Source organism: Salmo trutta, chromosome 17, assembly GCF_901001165.1.
Source record: "Salmo trutta chromosome 17, fSalTru1.1, whole genome shotgun sequence".
Taxonomy (NCBI): Eukaryota; Metazoa; Chordata; class Actinopteri; order Salmoniformes; family Salmonidae; genus Salmo; species Salmo trutta.
Window position 1 is genome coordinate 50,478,900 of NC_042973.1, and position 27,511 is coordinate 50,506,410.

Consider the following 27,511-nt stretch of genomic DNA (forward strand, 5'->3'; position numbering starts at 1 on the left):
GGGGTAGGAGGACAGCATTGAAGGATACATTTATTTTAGACCTCACAATTCTATGGTTCCTTACCCTGACACTAGTATATGAATCAGGAGAGACTTCGGATTATCTTTAATGAATAAACAGCCACTACTTACCCAGTAACAGTGAATGTCATTACATTTGTAATTAAGTCTCCCACCCCTTCTCTAGACTGGTCCGCTGTGGAACATAAGCCATTGTTATCTTACATCCACGCAGCTTCAGCCTGGCATCATGTCAAAAAACCTGCCAAAGCTCAATTGCAAATGTAAACAGCTCCACTCTTAGTTCCTCTCGACACTCATTAACTCACCCTAATTAGCATTTAAGTGGAAAAACAACATCAGCAAACAAAAAGGCATGGAAGTGCCTGTTGATTTATGTATATCATGTATTGATATCTGAATAATAATTGTGGACACTTTTATTAATACTTTTACTGATACTACTGATAATGATACTTTTCCTCTTACTTGACTTTATTTTCTGTTACTTTACTTTCTGTTACTTTCTTTTTCTTTTCTTTAATGAAGATGAGTGAAGATGATGCAACATTTCTTCAGACAGCCGGGGACCTCCAGACAGCCAACCAGCTGATTGTAGTCAGCTGATCTCTATCAGCTGAGTGTCATAAACAAAAAAATATTAACTGGCGACCCAACCTTGAAATGAGGGCCTGTCGAAGTTCCAAAGTTTAGCATTTCATTTGAGGTCCACCAGATTTAGGTCTGGTGTCTGAGCTGTGTACATGCCCAATAGGGCCTGAAACAAATCACATTCTGTAGGAGTTCTCTTAGCGTTGTTTTGGCCAAAGGCCGCAGAATACAGGACAAACAAGCAAGCCTTTCTAAAGAACATCATTCGAAAGGCAGCTACACAGGCTAAGGCATGTATAGAAACGATGAAGCTGGCTCTTACAGTGCAGCTGTGTCATCTCTCTCCATAAGGCCACCACCCAAGGACATCTGCATACCATTTTCCTCATTAAGTTTTGTTCCACAGTAATACAGTAATGCAGCCTGCCTCTGTAGGATCCTTGTTTTAGAGGGTTGTAATAGTTGTGAAATTGTGAAAACAAATAACATCTCCCAACATTACTTGGAGACAATAACACAAACATGATAGACACATACAGCAGCTGTACAATAACACAGCATAGAACTAACTATACATGCAAATACTGGACAATAGGTTTTTTCTATTTTCTATTTTCTATTTGACTGGTCACAACAGGAACAACTCTTTAGGACTACCACTGCAAGAAACACTCTCCCATCTTCTCCGATCAGGTTACAGCGGGCTCCTGGGGTAAGTAAGTTTCACAAACGCTAATACAGCCAATACTTAGTTAATCCGATTGGTTAGGCCTAATCCCTTGTCATTGATTTTTATTGTTTCCCTTTGACTTTCAGGGGAACAGGTGGATTTACGGGGAGTCCCCCCCCCCTTTTCCCCCCACGTGGGCCATCCCCTTAACAATTTGAGTTCTAGCCAATGAGCTTCCACCCCTCACCATTTGAGTGACAGCTAGCAAGATGCACACACAGTAGAGCGAGAGAGAGAGCAATGACATGGTGCGCATATCTGCACATACAGCATGTGACATAGTACGTCATTTTTGGGGACCACTTTGGCACATGAACGCTACTTTCAGAACTACTGGCTAAAAACTATACAAAAGTACTGGCGGATTTCTTTAACCAATAAGGTAAATCCAATTACCCTGTTGTCACCTTTGGAGCAACATTAAAAGGTGCAATATCGGATCTATGTACTGTATGGAGTGTACTTAGTGTACAAAACATTAAGGATACCTTCTTAATATTGAGTTGCACCCCCCGCCCCCCCTCACCCCCCTGCTTTTGCCCTCAGAACAGCCTCAATTAGTTGGGGCATTGTCACGACTTCCGCCGAAGTCGGCCCCTGCGCCTCGTCCTCTGGGTCATCCCCGAGGTCGGTGTCGGGGCACTGCTGGAGTCGCGCGTCAAGGGGGGGGGGGTACTGTCACAACTTCCGCCGAAGTCGGTCCCTCTTCTTGTTCGGGCGGCGTTCGGCGGTCGACGTCACCGGATTTCTAGCCACCGCCGATCCACTTTTCATTTTCCATTTGTTCTGTCTTTGTCTTACACACCTGGTTTCACTCACCAATCACTTGTTTATTATTTAACCCTCTGTTCCCCATGTTGTATTTGTGAGTGATTGTTATTTGTTACGTGGATGATTGTCAGGCGTTGCACTTCTGTTTTAGACCGTGTTTTTGGCACTAGTATGTGTTATGTGCTGTCAGTTGGTAACCGGTATTAAAGTGCGCCTGTTTATTATACTCCGCTCTCCTGCACTTGACTTTGCCTCCCATATACATGCATTACAGAATCACTCATCCTCAAGAATGGAGTCAGCAGGAGCAGACGCCCTCCCAGTTGCAGTGGAGGAGCGCGTTCAGCAGCACGCGACCATGTTGCAACGTCTGGGCACAGCCATGGATCACGTGCTGCAGACTATGGATCGTTGGGAGAGAGGAGTAGGTTTTTCAGTGCCTCCACCAGCCCCACTACAGCAGGTCCCACTGTCCACCCCTCTTTCACCTGGTCCCAGCGGGATTTGACTCGCGCTCCCGAGGGAGTATGATGGGACGGGTGCCGGATGCCAGGGGTTTCTACTCCAGCTGGAGCTCTACCTGGCGACCGTCCACCCGGCTCCTTCGGGGCGTGAGAGTGTGTTCGCCCTCGTCTCCTGTCTCTCAGGCAAAGCCCTGGAGTGGGCCAACGCCGTATGGAGTGAGGGAGACGCAGCGTTGGACCATTACGCAGAGTTCACCTGCCGCTTTCGGGCAGTGTTCGACCACACGCCTGAGGGTGAGCGGTAGGGGAATGTCTGTCCCACCTGAGTCAGGGGACGAGGAGCGCACAGGATTTTGCCTTGGACTTCCGGACCCTGGCCGCAAGCGCGGGATGGAACGACAGGGCCCTGATCGATCACTACAGGTGCAGTCTGCGTGAGGACGTCCGTCGGGAGTTGGCCTGCCGAGACACTACCCTCACATTGGACCAGCTGGTGGACCTGTCCATCCGGCTGGACAACCTGCTGACTGCCCGCGGACGTCCGGATCGGGACCTGTCAGTTCCATCCCCCAGCACCCCCACTCCAATGCCCATGGAGCTGGGAGGTGCTGCACTTAGGGCGACCGGAGGGGGGGCCATTCCCTGCACCATCTGTGGCCGCAGAGGGCACACTGCTGGTTGGTGATGGGGGAGGGTTCCACAGGGAGTCGAGGCAGCAGGCAGTGCACTATCGTGTCACCCCAGGTGAGTCGGCACCAGGCTCACCCAGAGCCCCCTGTTGCTCACATGTATGTGTTTATTTAATTTCCTGAGTTTTCCCCACATTCCCAGCATAAGGCGCTAGTAGATTCAGGCGCAGCTGGGAATTTTATTGACCGTTCATTTGCTCATAGTTTAGGGATTCCCCTTGTTCCTGTGGATATGCCCTTCCCTGTGCATGCCCTATATAGTCGACCATTAGGGTCAAGGCCGATTAGGGAGGCCACCGCTCCACTTGACATGGTTACGTAGGAGGGTCATAAGGAGAGAATCACTCTCTTCCTTATTGATTCTTCTGCGTTTCCCGTGGTGCTGGGCTTACCCTGGTTGGCCTGTCATGACCCCACTATTTCGAGGCAACAGAGAGCTCTCAAGGGGTGGTCACGAGAGTGCTAAGGGAGGTGTGTGGGGGTTTCCATCGGTGCGACTACGGTGGAAAGTCCAGACCAGGTCTCCACCGTGCGCATCCCCTCAGAATATGCCGATTTGGCTCTCGCCTTCTGTAAGAAGAGGGCGACTAAATTACCACCTCATCGATGGGGGGATTCTGCGATAAATCTCCTGGAAGAAGCAACACTTCCCAGGAGTCAAGTGTATCCTCTGTCACAGGAGGATACACTGTGACAGAGGTGGCTATGGAAACATATGTCCCCGAATCCCTGGGACAGGGATACATTCGGCCCTCCACTTCACTTGCCTCCTCGAGTTTCTTTTTTGTGAAGAAGGATGGGGTCTGTGCCCGTGTATTGACTATCAAGGGATCAATCAGATCACTGTGAGGTACAGCTACCCGCTGCCTCTCATCGCCAGTGCGATCGAGTCAATGCACGGGGCGCGCTTCTTCACAAATTGTGGAACACTTTGGAACACTCCAAAATTGGAGCGCTTACAACCTGGTGCGTATCCGGGAGGGGGACGAGTGGAAGACGGCATTTAGTACCACCTCAGGGCACAATGAGTACCTCATCATGCCGTACGGGTTGTCCCACACTGACCTGATTGCATCTAGCTTGTCTCTTTGCTGCAGAGCTGGTCTGGTGTCTCGGTTATCGAATCGGATAATCCTGGAATGTGGACGTTTTCCAGAAACATTGTTGCACAGAAACGTTCTCTGCCATTTTCTGCATCCCCCAGGGATTCTGTGGATTCCCCATTGGATCTGAAAACACCAGCAAGGATAAGAACCCCAAAGTGTGCATGTAAATGAGTTTGGTCCGTCTTCTTCCATCTCTCTCCAAAAACACACCTTCCCTCTAAATTAGTGCAGTCCAGAATTATTTTCTAGATGGCGTTTGGGATGAACAGTTCAAAAGAAGACTTTATGTCCTGCACATGAGTAACCGCCATCCACGTCGGTCCTGGTTGCATCCTTATCACATTGGCAGCCATGCGGGGTGGCTCATTCCTTTGGCAAGAAGACCATTCAATGTCACAATTTTTTGACATCCATATTTCTCCTCCTGCAGGTTGCTGATGAGCTGGATGCTGACGGGCTGGTCCTGGGGCTGGCTGTTGACGGGCTGGTCCTGGGGCTGGCTGAGGGTCAATCTCATCCTCTTCTTCCAACTCACTGTCAGACTCTGAATTGACAGACATGATCCTCATATTCTTCTTCCAAAGTGGAAGACATTCATTCCACACTAGCTTCTCTGTCTGCAAAAAACAAATTTCTCAGGCCCTCTGAGCAGAGATTAATTTTGCCATACTGATTGATTGTGCTAAGGAGTCACTCATGCAAAGCTATTTATTTGTTGTGTCCCTCCCCCAATTTGCACCTGGCTGGGATAGAGTGTGGGAAAATTCAGATTTACTTTTACATGAAAATGTAAAAGAAAATGAGACAAGGCAGGTTCAAAAAATAATTCATTGTATAATTTTTCTTTCAGTAAACACTGAAAATGGGTCCCACAGACCCGAACACCACACAGGAGTTAATAACTCACAAACTGTATTCTGTGTCCTGATTGACCATATTAGACTAAAAAGAAAACCACAATAGCACAGCTATCCCCTGGTGGCACAGAGGGTTAATGATCTTGCTGAAGATTGCAGATTCAATCCAAAGCATGTTTCTTTTGCAAAACATTCTTTGGCAGATTTAGGCTCCTATATTATCTACTAAAAGATAGTCTTTGTTTCATCCAGATATATAAATGCAGTCAGAAATGCAGAATTTAGACTAACTGTAAAACATGTAACTAGGACTATAAAGAGGATGGGTGAGTGATGGTGAATAACCCAGTTACCAGTATTTCCCTGTGTTAGTTATGTCTAAGAAGGCTAAAAAGGAAGCATGGAAGTCTTTATTGACCATTCTGCCATGACTACATAGTGAAAAAAGAAGCCGTAAGAGTGCTTCCCTGGTGGCTCATAGAATAAAAGACCTGGCTTGGGAATCAAACTTTCTGACCCCACATGTGCAGGTTGTCAACATATGAAGTGTAAAAAATATAGATGTACTTTTATGATTAAATGCTGTTCAACTGTCCTATAAATGGAATCATGTGGTGATTGTCAACATATGAAGCGTAAAAAAGGTGTTTGCATCATTAAATGCTGTTCATATGAAATTAAAACACTATGTGGCTCAATATCACCTACAATACAGTCCTCAAATGCAAATGGACATTAAATCTGGAGAGAAACACAAAGGGGATGTATTCCAATCTACTTCCTTATGCTTTAAGGAGCTACACATTTACATGCTGAGAATGTTGTTGTAAGGACCAACGCTGGAGTAGAGAAGCAGGTACGGGGAGTCAAACATTTAATCAAGAACAGACATGAAACAAGACAGGAACAGCGTCAGCACACGGGTATACAAAGACATATGACAATCAACGCTGAAGCGGGGAACAGAGCGGGGGAACAGACAGATATAGGGGAGGTAATGACAGAGGTGATTGAGTCCAGGTGAGTTCAATAATCGCTGATGCGCATGACGGGGGAAGGCAAGTGTGCGTAATGATGGTGGCAGGAGTGCGTAATGCTGGGGAGCTGGGCGCCCTCGAGCACCAGGGGGGAAGAGCGGGAGCAGGCGTGACAGTTGTGGTATTAGGTAAAACTGAAATAAACAATTTTCTAAATGTTCTGAGAACCTCCAAGACAAGGTCAAATGTATATTTGCCTAGTTAAATAAAAGTAAAATAAAAAAATAACAAATAAAAATCTATGTATATATATTGCTTGAACATCAATAGAGTATTATGTTAAACCTAAAACAAATATGCTATGAACGTCATAAAACCGGTCTTATTTTGAAATTGTGAAACATTGTGCAACATTGTGGGAATGTTCTGTGCAACCTATGTGTATATCCCAAAAATATTCTTGCAACATCCCAGACAACTCCCATAACTTAATTAAATGGTCTGGGAACCTTTAAAGATCTTAGACCAGGTGTTCTGTCAACATTCTTACAACATGAAGGGAATGTCCTGTGAAACATTGCATGAAAATAATATTTTTTTGTCACTTGTAAAGTACCCACACTGTTCCCAAAACCTAATAAAATGTCCTGGGAATCTTTAAATAACTCAGAAAGGCTCTTCTGAATGTCAGTACAACTAGACAGAACTAGTGTTTTGGGAACATGTCTCTTGTCATATCCCCACAATGTTCACACAACCTAAATAAACATTCTGGGAACCTTTAAAGAATAGACAAAATGTGTTCTGGGAATGTTCTTGTAACATCAGGTGAATGTTTATTGCACCCTAAAATAAACATTCTAGAATCATCTGCACGACTGGATAGTTTTTGTGTTTCTCACCAGACTGTTCCGATAACCTAATGAAACATTCTGGGAACCTGTAAAGAACAGACAAAATATGTTCTAGGAACATTCTTGCAACATCGAGCGAATGTTTTTTTTCAAACATTATATAATCATCAGCACGACTGGACAGTTTTTGTGTTATGAGAACATTTGGCGTGACCTAACAAATATTTTGGGAACTTTCACAGAACCAATTTTGGTTTGATGGGATATAATAATTAAATGTCACTATATTCTAATGAGATTTTGGAATATTTGGGGTCTAGTCCTTAGGCTGTCAGTCAGTCAGGGGTAAAGAGTGAAAGCTTAGGTATCTTTCCTTACAAAGCAGTGAGAAGTGAACGAGAAAGGAAGGACAACAACAAGGGAGCCCTTTGGCATTTGTGGGGTGGCTGGAAAGCACATTACAATGTTACACTGTCCAAATGACGACTTCCTACGCCGACGCCGAGCTGATGGCCGGGGAGTATGGAACACGGGATAGAAGGGCCCCATTCATATCCAAAAGCAAACAGAGGTCTGGAAAATAAATACAAAGAGTAAATACACTCATTCTGACTGAGAAATTCTAGGCTCTGAGCCCCTTCCCAGTCCCATGCAGTCACAGAGTCAGGGGAAATATACAGAGTTTCAACTTTAGCCTGGTTCTCTCTGATGACTTTAAGGACTCCATGAAAATGTTGGCTGCTACTCAACCATGTCTTAAAATGATTAAAAATATACAATAGAACTGTAGAAAACGTACAGTAGGCCGCCAGTAGGTTACAGACTGGATTTCTGTATTCTAGAAGAGGTCTAGACTATTTTGAAAGTTGGGATATTATCTCAGGGCTCCAAATTGAAAATGGATAGATTTAAAAATTTTGGCCACAATACTAGGCCTATTACTGTACTAGGTAACCTAGTACGGATATGCTATGGTAACAAGCATTGGATTACATAATACTCCGAACCTAAGGCCCTTATCCTAAATGCAATTAAACCTCCAAGACAAGCAATTCATCCTCAGATTAACATTAGTAACAATATGTTTGACATTCTATATCAATTCAATCAAATCTGCAATAGGTTTTTTAAAACCCCTGATCGATGAACAGATGATGTGGAAGCCCCTGACCTAATTCTCAGAACAATAGACAAACAAGGGGCCATGGTCACAGCAGTGTGGGAAGAGTGGAGAGGGGCTGTAGACAGTTATAGGCGTGGAGGGGAATGTGTGTGTCTGTGCGTGTGCATGCGTGCGTATGTGTGCACGTTCATGCATGCATGCCTGTGTGTATGTGTGTCTGGAGGGTCCCATACACTTTCATCCCATCTCATGCTGACCAAACAGATCAGGCCGCTGCCCAGTGAAACGCTCTGACAGGTGGACACTTGGCCCAGCTATGGCCATCGGGTGGTAATGAGGGTAATGAGTATGGGGTGAGTTAGGGGTGACGTCTCGGACGAAGAAGGGGTGACTGTTTGTTCTGAGGAGTGAGGAGAGGGGCTGATGTGTGGTGGTGTTGGTTGTGGTGGTGGAGCAGCCATAACGTGGGTGTGAGGACGAAGAGGGTGTGGTGGTGGTGGGGGGCCTTATTGGAGTTGGGAGTCCCCCTTATTCCCCACACACAGATTCTGTGGGATCTTGGATCTTTAATGAATAACTGTGTTTAGACAGTAGTTACATCATGTGAGACAGCCCCCATCGTTTATACTCCCTGTCCCTTATCAACATAATTTGGGTCTTGAGACAATGCGAAGTAATTGTCGCTTTTTTGTCTTAAACCCCATGAAAGAAGTGAATAGTTAGTGAGAGCTCCAGACAAAGGGGAGAAGCGAGAGAAGCGCTCATTATTTGTTGGTGTCCATACAGAGCTGATATGGAAAGCAGCATTCTATGCCAATGTATTTTTCTCTGTCTGACCTCCATTCTTTGCTCATTATTCCACATCATCATAACTGACCAACAAAATCAGCATTCCAATAGAATGATCAATATAGTTTTTAATCAGAAAAAATAATAACCCACTCGTTGGGAGGATGCCATTGTCCTTTGGTTAGTCTGACCATGTGCAGTTATTTGATGGTCCAAAGACACCCTTCTGCAGTCTTCTTGACTACATTAAAATGTTTCTAATGTTTTTTTCTTCTTGTTCTTGGAAACATTTGATTAGGAAAACTCATGTTACTAAATATTACTTCCCCAGGGACATATCAAAATAGCCTCTAATGGTTTTATATCTCTCTTCCAATATTGCCCTGAACAGGCAGCCAAGCCAAGCAGGCTTTCCCCTAGCTACGATTATCTCTTATCTGCAGGAAACTGTCTCAGACCTCCTGTATCTGTTTTGGCCTGAGGAGCACGGTCAGGAAATACTGACTCATTGTTGGCCTCCACTATCTCTGACTGCGGTATATTTCTGACGAGGCTTTGACACAATCAGTTTGTGTTACCATATGGATCAACTAAAAAATGGCCGCCGGCAGCCGCACATCCCCAGGATTTCCAGGGTGGAGCTCCATATGCCAAACTATCACGGAGGGAGGAAAAAAAGAAAGGAAGGATCCATTAGAAAGGAACAATTTAAAGAATTTGTCTGAAATGGCGGCAATTAAAAATAAATTATGCAGACAGTGACACCAACACACGCACAGGATGATGATCTGGGTAGATGATCTCTTCCTGAAGCCTTCGTAACATTAACCTATGTGTCACGTCCTGACCATAGAAAGCTGTTATTTTCCATGGTAGAGTAGGTCAGGGCGTGACATGGGGGTTTTCTAGTTTAGTTTTCTATGTTGTCATGGTCTAGTTTTGTATTTCTATGTTGGGTTTTGTTTGGGATGATCTCCAGTTAGAGGCAGCTGGTCATCGTTGTCTCTAATTGGAGATCAAACTTAAGTATGTGTTTTTTCCACCTGGGTTTGTGGGAGATTGGTTTTGAGTTAGTGTATGTTTCTACTCTGCGTCACAGTTTGTTGTTTTTGTTCGTTCAGTTTATTGTGTATGTATTGCATAGTTTCACAGTGAAAATAAAATGTGGAACAACACACACGCTGCACTTTGGACCGCTCCTTCCTACGACAAACGTGACACCATGCATGGAATCAGAACAATGTTTGCAAGCATCCCACCTAGCAGGAAATGTGTACCACACTGGAGAGCTCCAGCCATAGAATATATACTACATCGCAATTCAAATTGGCGTGGTCTGAAGGGCTACGTACCTTCTAATAATTATATTTCTATGGTTCTAGTAAATGTGACTGTTTTTTATGTTAATATTTCCAACAATGGAGAACATGGACTAGGCCTATCCGAATATGGAGCACTTATAAACATATGTTAAAATAGGAATGCTTTTAAAAATCCTAAAACAACTCAAGCTTAGGAACTTCCTTCCCAGTCATAAACACAGTAAAACAGTAAACATACTTGGGTTTCAACATTTTTGGGCCTGAACATTTTTAGGCCTCAACATTTTTGGGCATCAACATTTTGGGTTCTCAACAGGTTTGGGTAGTCTAAACATTCTCATTTCGTTATGAGTACGGTCAGTTGGGGATTGATGTGATATCATCAAATCAAATCAAATCAAATGTATTTATATAGCCCTTCTTACATCAGCTGATATCTCAAAGTGCTGTACAGAAATCCAGCCTAAAACCCCAAACAGCAAGCAATGCAGGTGTAGAAGCACGGTGGCTAGGAAAAACTCCCTAGAAAGGCCAAAACCTAGGAAGAAACCTAGAGAGGAACCAGGCTATGAGGGGTGGCCAGTCCTCTTCTGGCTGTGCCGGGTGGAGATTATAACAGCACATGGCCAAGATGTTCAAATGTTCATAAATGACCAGCATGGTCAAATAATAATAATCATAGTGTAACGGCTTGTCTGTGGTGTGGCGGAAAGAAGCGCAGGAAGCAGCGAACACGGTGTGGTAATTTTAATCAAACCACAACGTACAAAATAAAGGGCTCCCAACAACAGGGAAAAATACAACTAACAAGCACAGTCGAACAAACAGCAGTCGACACACAGAAAGACAATCCCGCACAATAGGAAGCGGGCCAGCTGAACTAAATAGCCCTCCTAATGACTAACTCAGGGCAGGTGAGAAAACAAAAAAAAGGGAAAAACAAAAAGGGAATCGGTGGTAGCTAATAGGCCGGTGACGACGACCGCCGAGCGCCACCCGAGCAGGAGGGGGCGCCACCGTCGGTAGGAATCGTGACAGTACCCCCCTCCTGACGCGCGGCTCCCGCAGCGCGCCGACATCGGCCTCGAGGCCGACCCGGAGGACGAGGCGCAGGGCGATCCGGACGGAGGCGGTGGAACTCCTTCAACATGGATGGGTCCAAGACGTCCTCCGTCGGCACCCAGCACCTCTCCTCCGGACCGTACCCCTCCCAGTCCACGAGGTACTGCAGGCCCCCCGCCCGGCGTCTCGAGTCCAGAATGGCCCTTACGCTGTACACCGGGGACCCCCCGATGTCCAGGGGGGGGGTGGAGGGACCTCCGGCACCTCATCTTCTTGTAGGGGACCAGCCACCACCGGCCTGAGGAGAGACACATGAAACGAGGGGTTAATACGGTAATAGGAAGGGAGTTGCAACCGATAACACACCTCGTTTATCCTCCTCAGGACTTTGAAGGGCCCCACACACTGCGGCCCCAGCTTCTGGCAGGGCACGCGGAGGGACAGGTTCCGGGTCGAGAGCCAGACCCTGTCACCCGGTGCGAACACCGGCGCCTCACTGCGGTGGCGGTCAGCACTCCTTTTCTGCCTGGCACTGGCCTCCTTCAGTGAGTCCTGTACTGCTTTCCAGGTCTCCTTGGAGTGCTGAACCCAGTCCTCCACCGCAGGAGCCTCGGTCTGGCTCTGGTGCCATGGGGCCAGGACCGGCTGGTACCCTAACACACACTGGAAGGGTGATATGTTAGTAGAGGAGTGGCGAAGTGAGTTCTGGGCTAACTCTGCCCAGGGAATATACCTCGCCCACTCCCCTGGCCGGTCCCGGCAATACGACCTCAGGAACCTGCCCACCTCCTGGTTCACCCTCTCCGCCTGCCCATTGCTCTCGGGGTGATAACCGGAGGTTAAACTGACCGAGACCCCCAGCCGCTCCATAAACGCCTTCCAGACCCTGGATGTGAACTGGGAACCCCGATCAGAGACAATATCCTCCGGCACCCCGTAGTGCCGGAAGACGTGGGTAAATAGGGCCTCCGCAGTCTGCAGGGCCGTAGGGAGACCGGGCAAGGGGAGGAGACGGCAGGACTTAGAAAACCGATCCACAACCACCAGGATCGCAGTGTTCCCCTGAGAGGGGGGAAGATCTGTCAGGAAGTCGATAGACAGGTGCGACCATGGTCGTTGCGGAACGGGGAGGGGCTGTAACTTCCCTCTCGGTAAATGCCTAGGAGCCTTACTCTGGGCACACACCGAACAGGAAGAGACATATGACCTCACGTCCTTAGCCAAGGTGGGCCACCAATACTTCCCCCTTAGACTCCGCACTGTCCTCTCTACACCAGGATGACCCGCCGCAGGTAGCGTGTGCGCCCACCGAATCAACCGATCGCGAACATCGAGCGGCACATACATGCTCCCCTCGGGCACCTGCGTCGGCGCAGGTTCCAACACCAGTGCCCGCTCGATGTCCGCGTCCACCTCCCACACCACTGGTGCCACCAGCCTTGACGCTGGAATGATGGGAGTTGGATCGATGGGTCGGTCATCCGTGTCATACAGACGGGACAGTGCGTCGGCTTTAGTATTAAGGGAACCCAGTCTATATGAGATGGTAAACCTAAACCGGGCGAAGAACATGGCCCACCTTGCCTGACGTGGATTCAGTCTCCTCGCTGCCCAGATGTACTCCAGGTTTCGGTGGTCGGTCCAGATGAGAAAGGGGTGCTTAGCCCCCTCAAGCCAGTGTCGCCACACCCTCAAGGCTTTGACTACCGCTAGCAACTCCCTGTCCCCCACATCGTAATTTCGCTCCGCCGAACTGAGCTTCCTTGAGAAGAAAGCACAGGGGCAGAGTTTCGGTGGCGCACCCGAGCGCTGTGATAGCACGGCACCCACCCCAGCCTCGGATGCGTCCACCTCTACTACGAACGCTAAAGACGGGTCCGGGTGCGCCAACACAGGCGCGTCGGTGAACAGTGTCTTCAACTTCTTGAAGGCTCCGTCCGCCTCCGTCGACCATCTCAAACGCGCCGGCCCCCCCTTCAGCAGTGAGGTAATGGGAGCCGCTACCTGGCCAAACCCCCGGATAAACCTCCGGTAGTAGTTGGCAAAGCCCAAGAACCGCTGCACTTCCTTCACCGTGGTTGGAGTCGGCCAATTACGCACGGCCTTAACGCGGTCACACTCCATCACCACCCCCGTGGTGGAAATGCGATAACCCAGAAAGGAGACGGCTCGTTTGAAAAACTCACACTTCTCAGCCTTAACGTATAGGTCATGCTCCAGCAGTCTACCAAGCACCTTGCGCACCAGGGACACATGCGCGGAGCGGGTGGCGGAATATATCAGAATGTCATCAATATAAACAATCACGCCCTGCCCGTGCAGGTCCCTGAGAATCTCGTCAACAAAGGATTGAAAGACGGCTGGAGCATTTTTCAAACCATACGGCATGACGAGGTACTCATAATGGCCTGATGTGGTACTAAAGGCGGTTTTCCACTCATCTCCCTTCTTGATACGCACCAGGTTATACGCGCTCCTGAGATCCAATTTTGTGAAGAGCTGTGCTCCGTGAAATGATTCCACCGCCGTAGCGATAAGAGGTAGTGGGTAACTAAACCCCACCGTGATCGCGTTTAGACCTCTATTATCAATGCACGGACGCAGACCTCCCTCCTTTTTCTTCACAAAAAAGAAACTTGAGGAAGCGGGTGAGATGGAGGGCCGAATGTACCCCTGTCCCAAGGATTCCGTGACGTATGTCTCCATAGCCACCGTCTCCTCTTGTGACAAGGTGTACACGTGACTCCTGGGAAGCGCAGCGTTAACCTGGAGATCTATCGCACAATCCCCTTGTCGATGAGGTGGTAATTTTGTCGCTCTCTTTTTACAAAAAGCGATCGCCAAATCGGCGTATTCAGAGGGAATGCGCACGGTGGACACCTGGTCTGGACTCTCCACCGACGTGGCACCTATGGAAACTCCTAGACACCTCCCTGAACACTCCTCCGACCACCCCTGGAGAACCCCCTGTTTCCATGAAATGAGGGGATTGTGACCAGCCAGCCAGGGGACCCCCAGCACCACCGGAAACGCAGGTGAATCAATAAGGAAAAAGTTTATGCTTTCCTTATGACTCCCCAGCGTTACCATGTCCAGCGGCACCGTAGACTCCCTGACTAGCCCTGACCCTAATGGTCGGCTATCTAAGGAGTGCACGGGGAAGGGGGAATCTATTGGCACCCGTGGAATGCCCAGCTTAATGGCAAGTCCACGGTCCATAAAGTTCCCAGCTGCGCCTGAATCGACTAGCGCCCTATGCTGGGAAGAGGGAAAAAAGTTAGAAAATGAAACAGGCAAAAACACATGACCAACAGGGGGTTCTGGGCGAGTCTGGTGCTGACTCACCTGAGGTGACCGAGAAGTGTTCTGCCTGCCTTCTCGACTCCCAGACTGGCTCCTCCAGCACCGGTCGGCCGTGTGTCCTCTCCGACCACAGCTGGTGCAGGAGAAGCCACCTCCTCCGGTGCCCCTTGACACGGCCCCCCTACCTCCATAGGGGTAGGGGCGGGGGTGCCCGGGGGTGGAACGGGCAGGTCCCTCTCCGAACGCCCGCGGGCAGCCAGCAAATTGTCCAACCGTATGGACATATCAATAAGTTCGTCCAGGGATAGATTGGTGTCCCTACAGGCCAGCTCCCTGCGGACGTCCGCCCGGAGACTACACCTGTAGTGGTCTATGAGGGCCCTGTCATTCCACCCCGCTCCAGCAGCCAAGGTCCTAAACTCCAGCGCGAAGTCTTGAGCGCTCCTCGTCTCCTGCCTGAGGTGGAACAGCCGTTCACCCGCCGCTCTACCTTCGGGGGGGTGGTCGAAAACAGCCCGAAAGCGGCGGGTGAACTCTGGGTAGTGGTCCCTCGCCGAGTCCGGAGCGTTCCAGACCGCATTAGCCCACTCCAGAGCTCGGCCCGTCAGGCAGGAAACGAGGGCACTCACGCTCTCCTCTCCTGTAGGAGCAGGCCTGACGGTGGCCAGGTACAACTCTAACTGGAGAAGAAACCCCTTGCACCCAGCCGCCGTCCCATCATACTCCCTCAGGAGTGCCAGGCGAAGCGCGCCAGAGCCAGACGTCGTAGGAGGAGGAGATGGTTGTATCGGGGGGGGGGTATAGGTGGAGAGAGGATACCACTCCTCTCCCATCGGTCCATCCTCTCCATCACCTGGTCCATGGCGGATCCGATGCGATGCTGGACCGATGTATTTTGTAGGACACGTTCCTCCATCGAGGGTAGTGAAGTGCCCGCTGCTCCCGCTGATACCATGCTCTTTGTGGTGCGGGATTCTGTAACGGCTTGTCTGTGGTGTGGCGAAAAGAAGCGCAGGAAGCAGCGAACACGGTGTGGTAATTTTAATCAAACCACAACGTACAAAATAAAGTGCTCCCAACAACAGGGAAAAATACAACTAACAAGCACAGTCGAACAAACTGCAGTCGACACACAGAAAGACAATCCCGCACAATAGGAAGCGGGCCAGCTGAACTAAATAGCCCTCCTAATGACTAACTCAGGGCAGGTGAGAAAACATAAAAAAAGGGAAAAACAAAAAGGGAATCGGTGGTAGCTAATAGGCCGGTGACGACGACCGCCGAGCGCTACCCGAGCAGGAGGGGGCGCCACCGTCGGTAGGAATCGTGACACATAGTAGTTGTCGAGGGTGCAACAAGTCAGTAACACAAGAGTAAGTGTCAGTTGGCTTTTTCATAGCCGATCTTAGAGAGTATCTCTACCGCTCCTGCTGTCACTAGAGAGTTGAAAACAGCAGGTCTGGGACAGGTAGCACGTCCGGTGAACAGGTCAGGGTTCCAGCAGGTCTGGGACAGCAGGTCTGGGACAGGTAGCACATCCGGTGAACAGGTCAGGGTTCCATAGCTGCAGGCAGAACAGTTGGAACTGGAGCAGCAGCATGGCCAGGTGAACTGGGGACAGCAAGGAGTCATCAAGCCAGGTAGTCCTGAGGCATGGTCCTAGTGCTCAGGTCCTCCGAGAGAGAGAAAGAAAGAAAGAGAGAAAGAGAGAATTAGAGAGAGCATATTTAAATTCACACAGGACACCGGAAAAGACAAGAGAAATACTCCAGATGTGACAGACTGACCCTAGCCCCCTGACACATAAACTACTGCAGCAGAAATACTGGAGGCAGGAGGGGTCAGGAGACACTGTGGCCCCATCCGATGAAACCCCCGGACAGGGCCAAACAGGTAGGATATAACCCCACCCACTTTGCCAAAGCACAGCCTCCACACCACTGGAGGGATATCTCCAACCACCAACATACCATCCCGGGACAAGGCCGAGTATAGCCCACAAAGATCTCCGCCACGGCACAACCCAAAGGGGGGCCCCAACCCAGACAGGAAGACCACGTCAGTGACTCAACCCACTCAAGTGACGCACCCCTCCCAGGGACGGCATGGAAGAACACCAGTAAGCCAGTGACTCAGCCCCCGTAATAGGGGTAGAGGCAGAGAATCCCAGTGGATAGAGTGGAAACCGGCCAGGCAGAGACAGCAAGGGCGGTTCGTTGCTCCAGCCTTTACGTTCACCTTCACACCCCTGGGCCAGACTACACTTAATCATAATACCTACTGAAGAGATGTGTCCTCAGTAAAGACTTAAAGGTTGAGACTGAGTCTGCGTCTCTCACATTGGTAGGCAGACTATTCCATAAAAATGGAGCTCAATAGGAGAAAGCCCTGCCTCCAGCTGTTTGCTTAGAAATTCTAGGAACAATTAGGAGGCCCGCGTCTTGTGACCGTAGCGTACGTGTAGGTATGTACGGCAGGACCAAATCGGAAAGATAGGTAGGAGCAAGCCCATGTAATGCTTTGTAGGTTAGCAGTAAAACCTTGAAATCAGCCCTTGCCTTAACAGGAAGCCAGTGTAGGGAGGCTAGCACTGGAGTAATATAATCAATTTTTTTGGTTCTAGTCAGGATTCTAGCAGCCGTATTTAGCACTAACTGAAGTTTATTTAGTGCTTTATCCGGGTAGCCGGAAAGTAGAGCATTGCAGTAGTCTAACCTAGAAGTAACAAAGGCATGGATTAATGTTTCTGCGTCATTTTTGGACAGAAAGTTTCTGATTTTTGCAATGTTACGTAGATGGAAAAAAGCTGTCCTTGAAACAGTCTTGATATGTTCTTCAAAAGAGAGATCAGGGTCCAGAGTAACGCCGAGGTCCTTCGCAGTTTTATTTGAGACGACTGAACAACCATCCAGATTAATTGTCAGATTCAACAGAAGATCTCTTTGTTTCTTGGGACCTAGAACAAGCATCTCTGTTTTGTTCGAGTTTAAAAGTAGAAAGTTTGCAGCCATCCACTTCCTTATGTCTGAGACACAGGCTTCTAGCGAGGGCAATTTTGGGGCTTCACCATGTTTCATTGAAATGTACAGCTGTGTGTCATCCGCATAGCAGTGAAATTTAACATTATGTTTTCGAATGACATCCCCAAGAGGTAAAATATATAGTGAAAACAATAGTGGTCCTAAAACGGAACCTTGAGGAACACCGACATTTACAGTTGATTTGTCAGAGGACAAACCATTCACAGAGACAAACTGATATCTTTCCGACAGATAAGACCTAAACCAGGCCAGAACTTGTCCATGTAGACCAATTTGGGTTTCCAATCTCTCCAAAAGAATGTGGTGATCGATGGTATCAAAAGTAGCACTAAGATCTTGGAGCACGAGGACAGACGCAGAGCCTCGGTCTGACGTCATTAAAAGGTCATTTACCACCTTCACAAGTGCAGTCTCAGTGCTATGATGGGGTCTAAAACCAGACTGAAGCGTTTCGTATACATTGTTTGTCTTCAGGAAGGCAGTGAGTTGCTGCGCAACAGCTTTTTAATTTTTTTTGGAGAGGAATGGAAGATTCGATATAGGCCGATAGTTTTTTATAATTTCTGGGTCAAGATTTGGCTTTTTCAAGAGAGGCTTTATTACTGCCACTTTTAGTGAGTTTGGTACACATCCGGTGGGTAGAGAGCCGTTTATTATGTTCAACATAGGAGGGCCAAGCACAGAAAGCAGCTCTTTCAGTAGTTTAGTTGGAATAGGGTCCAGTATGCAGCTTGAAGGTTTAGAGGCCATGATTATTTTCATCATTGTGTCAAGAGATATAGTACTAAATCACTTTAGTGTCTCCCTTGATCCTAGGTCCTGGCAGGGTTGTGCAGACTCAGGACAACGAAGCTTTGGAGGAATACGCATAATCTTTTCCTCAAAGACGTTCATGAATTCATTACTGCTGAAGTGAGAGCCATCCTCTCCTGGGGAATGCTGCTTTTTAGTTAACTTTGCGACAGTATCAAAAAGAAATTTAGGATTGTTCTTATTTTCCTCAATTAAGTTGGAAAAATAGGATGATCGAGCAGCAGTGAGGGCTCTTCGATACTGCACGGTCCTGTCTTTCCAAGCTAGTCGGAAGACTTCCAGTTTGGTGTGGCGCCATTTCCGTTCCAATTTTCTGGAAGCTTGCTTCAGAGCTCGTGTATTTTCTGTATACCAGGGAGCTAGTTTCTTATGACAAATGTTTTTAGTTTTTAGGTGTGCAACTGCATCTAGGGTATTGCGCAAGGTTAAATTGAGTTCCTCGGTTAGGTGGTTAACTGATTTTTGTCCTCTGACGTCCTTGGGTAGGCAGAGGGAGTCTGGAAGGGCATCAAAGAATCTTTGGAATTTATAGCACGACTTTTAATGCTTCTTGGTTGGGGTCTGAGCAGATTATTTGTTGCGATTGCGAACATAATAAAATGGTGGTCCGATAGTCCAGGATTATGAGGAAAAACATTAAGATCCACAACATTTATTCCATGGGACAAAACTAGGTCCAGAGTATGACTGTGGCAGTGAGTAGGTCCAGAGACATGTTGGACAAAACCCACTGAGTCGATGATGGCTCCGAAAGCCTTTTGGAGTGGGTCTGTGGACTTTTCCATGTTAATATTAAAGTCACCAAAAATGTGAATAATATCTGCGATGACTACAAGGTCCGATAGGAATTCAGGAAAATCATTGAGGAACGCTGCATATGGCCCAGGAGGCCTGTAAACAGTAGCTATAAAAAGTGATTGAGTAGGCTGCATAGATTTCATGACTAGAAGCTCAAAAGACGAAAACGTTGTTGTTGTTTTTTTTGTTGGTAAATTTAAATTTGCTATCGTAAATGTTAGCAACACCTCCGCCTTTGCGGGATGCGCGGGGGATATGGTCACTAGTGTAACCAGGGGGTGAGGCCTCATTTAAGCCATGTTTCTGTCAGGTCAATCACATCAAGATTATGATCAGTGATTAGTTCATTGACTATAACTGCCTTTGAAGTGAGGGATCTAACATTAAGTAGTCCTATTTTGAGATATGAGGTATCACAATCTCTTTCAATAATGGCAGGGATGGAAGAGGTCTTTATACTAGTGAGATTGCTAAGGCGAACACCGCCATCTTTAATTTTGCCCAACCTAGGTCGAGGCACAGACACAGTCTCAATGGGGATAGCTGAGCTGACTACACTGACTGTGCTAGTGGCAGACTCCACTAAGCTGGCAGGCTGGCTAACAGCTTGCTGCCTGGCCTGCACACTATTTCATTGTGGAGCTAGGGGAGTTAGAGCCCTGTCTATGTTCGTAGATAAGATGAGAGCACCCCTCCAGCAAGGATGGAGTCCGTCACTCCTCAACAGGCCAGGCTTGGTCCTGTTTGTGGGTGAGTCCCAGAAAGAGGGCCAATTATCTACAAATTCTATCTTTTGGGAGGGGCAGAAAACAGTTTTCAACCAGCGATTGAGTTGTGAGACTCTGCTGTAGAGCTCATCACTCCCCCTAACTGGGAGGGGGCCAGAGACAATTAATCGATGCCGACACATCTTTCTAGCTGATTTACATGCTGAAGCTATGTTGGCATTACTAAATACATGATGGGATTACTAAATACAGCACTTGCATTTGGATATACAGTACCAGTCAAAAGGGTTTTTCTTTATTTTTAGGATTTTCTACATTGTAGAATGAGAGTGAAGACATCAAAACTATAAATAAACCAATATCTATTTTATATTTGAGATTCTTCAAAATAGCCACCCTTTGCCTTGATGACAGCTTTGCACACTCTTGGCATTCTCTCAACCAGTTTCATGACGTAGTCAACTGGAATGCATTTCAATTAACAGGTGTGCCTTATTAAAAGTGAATATGTAGAATTTCTTTCCTTCTTAATGCGTTTGAGGCAATCAGTTGTGTTGTGACAAGGTGGGGTGGTATACAGAAATACCAAGTTCATATTTTGGCAAGAACAGCTCAAATAAGCAAATAAATACGACAGACAGACAATTAATTTAAGACATGAAGGTCAGTCAATCTGGAAAATTTCAAGAACTTTAAAAGTTTCTGTAGTCGCAAAAACTGGCAAGCACTATGACGAAACTAGCTCTCGTGAGGACCACTGTGTCTTTGTGAGATGCAGAGTAGGTGAATGGATGATCTCCGCATGTGTGGTTCCCACCGTGAAGCATGGATGAGGATGTGTGATGGTGTGGGGGTGCTTTGCTGGTGACACTGTCTGTGATTTATTTAGAATTCAAGGCACACTTAACCAGCATGGCTACCACAGCATTCTGCAGTGATACACCATCCCATCTGGTTTGCCCTTAGTGGGACAATCATTTGTTTTTCAACAGGACAATGACCCAACACACCTCCAGGCTGTGTAAGAGCTATTTGACCAAGAAGGAGAGTGATGGAGTGCTGCATCAGATGACCTGGCCTCCACAATCACCCGACCTCAACCCAATTGAGATTGTTTGGGATGTTGGACTGAAAAGTGAAGGAAAAGCAGCCAAAAGTGCTCAGCATATGTGGGAACTCATTCCAGGTGAAGCTGGTTGAGTAAATGCTAAGAGTGTGCAAAGCTGTCATCAAGGTGGCTGCTTTGAATAACCTAAATAATATTTTGATTTGTTTAACACTTGCTACATGATTCCATATGTGTTATTTCATAGTTTTGATGTCTTCACTGTTGTTCTACAAAATGTTTTTAAGAAAAACCCTTGAATGAGTAGGTGTGTCCAAACCTTTGACGGGTACTGTGCATAGTAAGAGTGGGAACAATCTTTACAACTAAAAGCCTTAGGTTAGTTTCCCTGAGGGTAGCCTATGTTTAGAGCTATGCAATTCACCAACAACGTCCAATTATCCAATGGTTTACTATCATCAATTCCATAGTTTTCCTCACAAAGCCCTTCTCCACCTGTTTTCACTCTTCTCTTTGCCTTTTCACTATTGTTCCCCCTTTACTTCTTTTGATTCAAAGAAAACTCAATGTAATCCTGGTAAAAGCCCCTGCCTTTTCTTTGCAGACCAGGCCATCCCATCTCCCTACCCCCATGCTCACACACACACACGCACACACACACACACACACACACACACACACACACACACACACACACACACACACACACACACACACACACACACACACACACACACACACACACACACACACACACACACACACACACACACACACACTCTACAAATGAAGCTGTTTGCATGATTTCAGCAGTTCATTAGCTCTGAATGGCTTCCTATATAGCCAGGGCAGCTAGGCAGCAGAGATGGGACAGAAGATAAAGGAGAACCCAGCTCGGGAATGAGGAGAGAGGGGAGACTGCAGCAGCATGAATGAATGGAGAAGAAGACCAAGTGGGTGGCTTGTCAAATTCCAGGAATTCCTTGGGAAAACCTGAGAGCATCTAAAGGGGAAATGAGTCTCTTTTTTAGCCATGCATGGATTTTTTTGGTTTCAAAATGTCTGTTTTAATAAAGAGATGGAACTAGAGATGTTTTGTCTGTTGACTTGTCTTGTTTGTTGATATGATCGCATCGTAGACAGTGCTTGACTTGGGGCAGGAGCTTGAGGTCCTGTACCTAAATATAAGCAGTACCGCCACCCAAAATGAGTATTTCAGTCCAAGTCAAGCACTGATCATAGCACTGATGACGAAAATCAATATCAAGCAGATCATAAATGTTTTGGTAATGGGCCACATGTCATCCTTTCTTTGAGGAAATCCCATCTGAAGCATAAATACAGTATTTCATATGTAAGTTGGCATAACATTTGCCGTGTGTGTGGTACGCTTATCAAAACGACTTACCAGAGTGGGGATGGGTATGGGAGTGACCACCATTGTGTATTAATTGATTCAATTTGAATGCTCTTTGCATCACAAACCGGTAGGGCATACAACTTGATAAACAATCATGAGCCATGAATGATTGTTTTTAGTATAAACAAACAATGAAATTGCCATTTAGCCTTTATAGGCCATGTAGTTTTCCATAATAATTTGGATCGTTCATTCAAGTCATTCAACAGGCGTTCAACTGTCTTAAGAAAAGAGTCAGATTCCAGTCAGAAGTTGAACCATTGAGTTAGCCCATGCGGATTCACATCTACATGCACTTCTTCACAGAAGGAGTGCTGATCTAGGATCAGTTTTGCCTTTTAGATCACAATGATTACAATTTTATGGACAGGGGGAACCTGATGCTAGGTCAGCACAGCCGGACTACTCACAGACGCTTTGTAAATATAGGCCCAGATCTTCAGTCATACACGATGGATGGAGGGGGCCATGCAGGACTATATCTTTACAGTTCACACCTCAGCGACTGACTGATCTTCAACCCCCTGGGGAGTAGCTCAACGAACCCCTTAAGAGAAACAAATGTCTGGTCTTTGCATTCCAATGGTGACCTACTGATACACTACTGAGTTCATTGAGACTTCATCCCAGTTGTGTGGGTGGAAGCTCCTTTTGACTGGGGGAAGAATCAACTCATTGGGATTTGAAGTGGTAGGGATGAAATTGTCCAGAGAGAATGTGTGTGTGTGTTTGTGTGCTTGTGTGTGTGTGCGTGCGTGTGTATTCAAGATAGGCATCACTTGTATTGGCTCCAGTGATGCTTTTCCATTCGATATAGGTTTTTAGTATTGAGTCACTATAACTTACAACTGAACTATAAGACATAGTCAATGTATCCCAGGTGTGTGTGGGGACAATGGCTGTGCTCTGCAGCGGAGGTATGTATAGAGGCATACAGCTGGTTCTCTGGTCTCCTCTCCTCTGCAGCACTACCAGATTTAATATCAGAGAGGGTCAGGTTCTCATGGCCTGGTGGCCTGAGCACAAGAGGCAGCATTCCTTCAATTTTTCTCGGCCGGGCAGCGAGGATCCCGCTCTCTAGCAGCAGCGACACGGCCTGATGAGATTGGGCAACGGATGCCTGCCAAACAGGAGGTAGCTTGCTTTTTGAAGGTGGTGGTGCAGAGACCCCCCTTGTCTCCCACAGCTCTAGTTCACACCTCTTCTTTATCGCCCCCCCCCCCCCCGTTTGTCTGTCATTGACATCACAGAAGGGCCACAGGGCGATAGTAACACAGGGAAGCAGAAGCTCTGACATTATTTTGTACTTAGGAGATATGTAGTCATGTAAAGCGACTGGAAGATAACCTTTGCTGGTTAAGTTACATGCCGTGGCATACAAACACTTTCTAGAAAAGGACCTCTCTCTCGTATGGGAAAGTAAAAAAATGTGGCAACACTATCCCAAAAAACGTTGCCAAGGAACAATAGAAATAAAAAAAAAGTTATGAGAAAACAAATTGCGCGTTTCCAGCTGTGACCATGTTTTATTACACTCCAACGCAAGAGCGGTACCCCACAAAAGCCCTCATGTCGCACGGTTTGTGAAATGAGCCCCTGGTCTTGTCATGGTCCACCATTGGTGCCTCAAACAATACCGGATTCTTCTCTCTGCAGAAAGTGATGCGACTCGCTCATAATATATTTCAACATCAACAAAATAGAGCAAAAAATGAAGACCGCTTGTCAACTAACCCATAAGAACGTCTGATGTAGTCTACCAAAGGCTTGCATATAACTGGCATACAGCCAAGCATTCTATAGCAGAAAGAATAGCCTTCGCACTGAACCCCCCCCCCCCCCCCCCCCCCACTGTCATGTGTCCCAGTATTAAAGCTTACAGGCCTCAGTGTTTCTCACTGTTCCCAAGCGGTGTGCAAAAAGCTTCCACTAAGGGGTCAATGACAGGCAGTGCTAGTCTGTATTGCCAAGCGCTATAATCACATTATACACTTCTCTGTGGCTGAATTAGAGGGTGTCTCTGTTTTAGGGAGGTAGGTCAGGGGATTCTTCCTGGCACAAAACCATCCACGCAGTTACACGCTGACACATTCTTTAATGAACTTTGTAGTTCAGCGTTTAAGAACAAGCAACATTTCAGGTCACAAGGGAACTTAGTAGCGGTGCTTGAAATCCTGTTAAGCGGTGAATATGGACATCCTACAGGGAATTCAAGGTGAGGTAGCAAAAGGCGAGCTGTGAAAATCATGTCATTAGACTATGCAGTCTATGGTGACCACGCAAATGATGTGAATTATTTCTCATTCAATTTCTATACATTTTCTAGATTTTTCTACGCATATTTTCTATGGGTGTATTGTGTAATATGATTATGTAATAGGATCGTTTACTCAAGTGAGATCTCAGCCATTTCAAACATTTTCTATAAATGAATATATTTGAGTCATTATCTCAGTGAGTTACCATGAGTACCCGCTGGTGGATCAATTGTTCCTTTCCATATTAGAACATTAGAAGATATGAGACACTTTACTTGCATAACATTCCATAACACTAACCCTGACCTGAGAGCATGGCCAGTTGAGTATGGTTACATGGTACAATTGGCTGGTGGTCAGTATTCCTGTTATAATCAGCATCAGTCATTATTCTCCCTGTAGAATCGAAACAACAGCTGGCTTACAGAATCTACCCTCTCATGCATTTCAATTCTAGGAAACGTCAGCAATACACCCTGAAGATATTTATCTTCAGTTGGCACTCCCATCAAGACTCCCCTTCTCCTTTCTTAAAACAAGGGTGTATGCTGTGTAATGCTAATTCTACACATTTTTCCCATGAGCCAGTTCTAAAGCTTAAATTACAGTGCGTTTATGTAAACCCCAAAAATATTTTTTGGGGAAATACAAGAAGTACTGTGGATACCAATATCCTTGTGAGCCTCCCAGGCCCATGTCATCCAGGGTTAAGAACATACATTGTAGATGAACAATATGACACTGTATTGTATTACACACTCTAAAGTTATTCCACGGATCCCTTGGACAAAATGTATTTAATCTGTTATTAGTAATATTCATTAAAATATATATATTTTGAGATCTGGACCCCTTGCAGTACCACGTCCGCGGACCCCACTTTGAGAACCCCTGATATGGGGAATAGAGTGCCATTTGGAACGACAAGAAGCAATTTGAGTGCAAGGATCCCAAAGTTCCCCCACACTGTGTGACTGACATCTCTGTGGCAGCACATTATGAAGTTAGTTTCCCTTTTCCCCCTGAACGGCCCTTACCAATCTACAGCTGTAAAACGCTATAAATCACAGGGTAGCCCCACAGAAAAGGTACATTATTGTGTCCCTCCCGCGTTCTCAAAGAAGCAAGCCACCCGACAACACGGAGCGAGAGAGGGCCCAGGGTTCCCCCAAAGAGGATGGGATTATGCTCACAGCATTTCTTCCTCTTTCTAGTCTGATGGTGACTTTAGCTTTTAGTAGTTGTTTCAGCCCCACTGCTAAGTGTGTGTGTGTGTGTTTGTGTGTACATGTGTGTGTACATGTGTGTTTACGTGTGTACGTGTGTACGTGTGTGTGTACATGTGTGTGTACATGTGTGTTTACGTGTGTACGTGTGTACGCGTGTGTGTACATGTGTGTGTACATGTGTGTTTACGTGTGTACGTGTGTACGTGTGTGTGTACATGTGTGTGTACATGTGTGTTTACGTGTGTACGTGTGTGCCCAGGCATCTTATACTATCATTATTGGCATCAATTATGCCAACTTACGATGCCAGTAGAAAGCATTGTAAATCATAAAATGTATACTTCAAACAATTGAACGTAAACTTTCGAAACAGACTTCGTTAGTATCTCCTGTTCTCTTACTTCAGGGCTTTCTGTGCTCGTAGTCAAAACTGCTGACAAAAGTGAGCCTGTCCACAGTTGCTTGGTAGGTGTTTTTACTGATATTTCTGCTCAGTTGAACAATGGTAGTTGGGACGCTATAGTCGCTAGCTTCTTCTTTTGAAGCTGTATTGAACACAATGGCAGCTGCCACCACCCCTCTCCCCTCTGCACTGAGAAATCTTCCCACAGTTCTAACCCTCATGTTCACACACAGTTTCACATACATTTCAACCATATACGTCACCATATCAAAAGTGCATCCATTCTGACCCTGATCCGTCTGAACACGACCCCGGCTTTCATGGCTGCTTCCACCGAGCCCTTTGCTACATGCCCTGGCCCAAGAGCCCTTTGTCTTACATGCTCCCTATCATTTATCTGCTGACAAGTAGAGTAGGGTAGAGCCTGGAGAAGGGTCTTCTGCAGGGCAGAAGGGAGAAGTTCTCTAGATATCATTTACCTCATATATTTCATGTCTTCAATCAATGTTAAATGGTCAACGTTCAATCAATGAGTTCTATGGTGATCAATACTTGTTTGGGGACCTCAAGATCCCTTTCTCTCATATTCCTCTTTGTTCTGTAACCATACCAAATAATGACATGATATAAGAACCTGTTTAGTTTCTGCTGACCAAAAATCTTTACACCACAATTGCAATCTAAACATAATCCTAATTTAACAATTGATTTATGAGTATAGGGTAATAACTTTTATTGTAAAGACAGAATAAAAACCCAGTGTGATATATCTAGGCCCTTAACTCCTAACGATAAGTCCCATTGTCCTGCTTCTCTTCACGGGGTCATGAGGAGGGCTGAGATTCTTTTGGCTGTCTGATCTATTGATAATTCCTGTCTCTGCTGTGGCCAGCTCTGACCTGCTCATCAGAATGAATGAGCTAGGCCAGGGCTTCTCTCCCACACAGCCCCAAACTGACCGATTCAGCAGTCAGCTTTTCAACGCTAGCCTGGCTGTCAGATTAATGTTGTTCTAGCAGAGACATTGTGATGCTAACTAGGCTAACCCCATGGTTCTGTCTGCTTTACCTGGAGCCATCGTCAACCTTTAGTTACA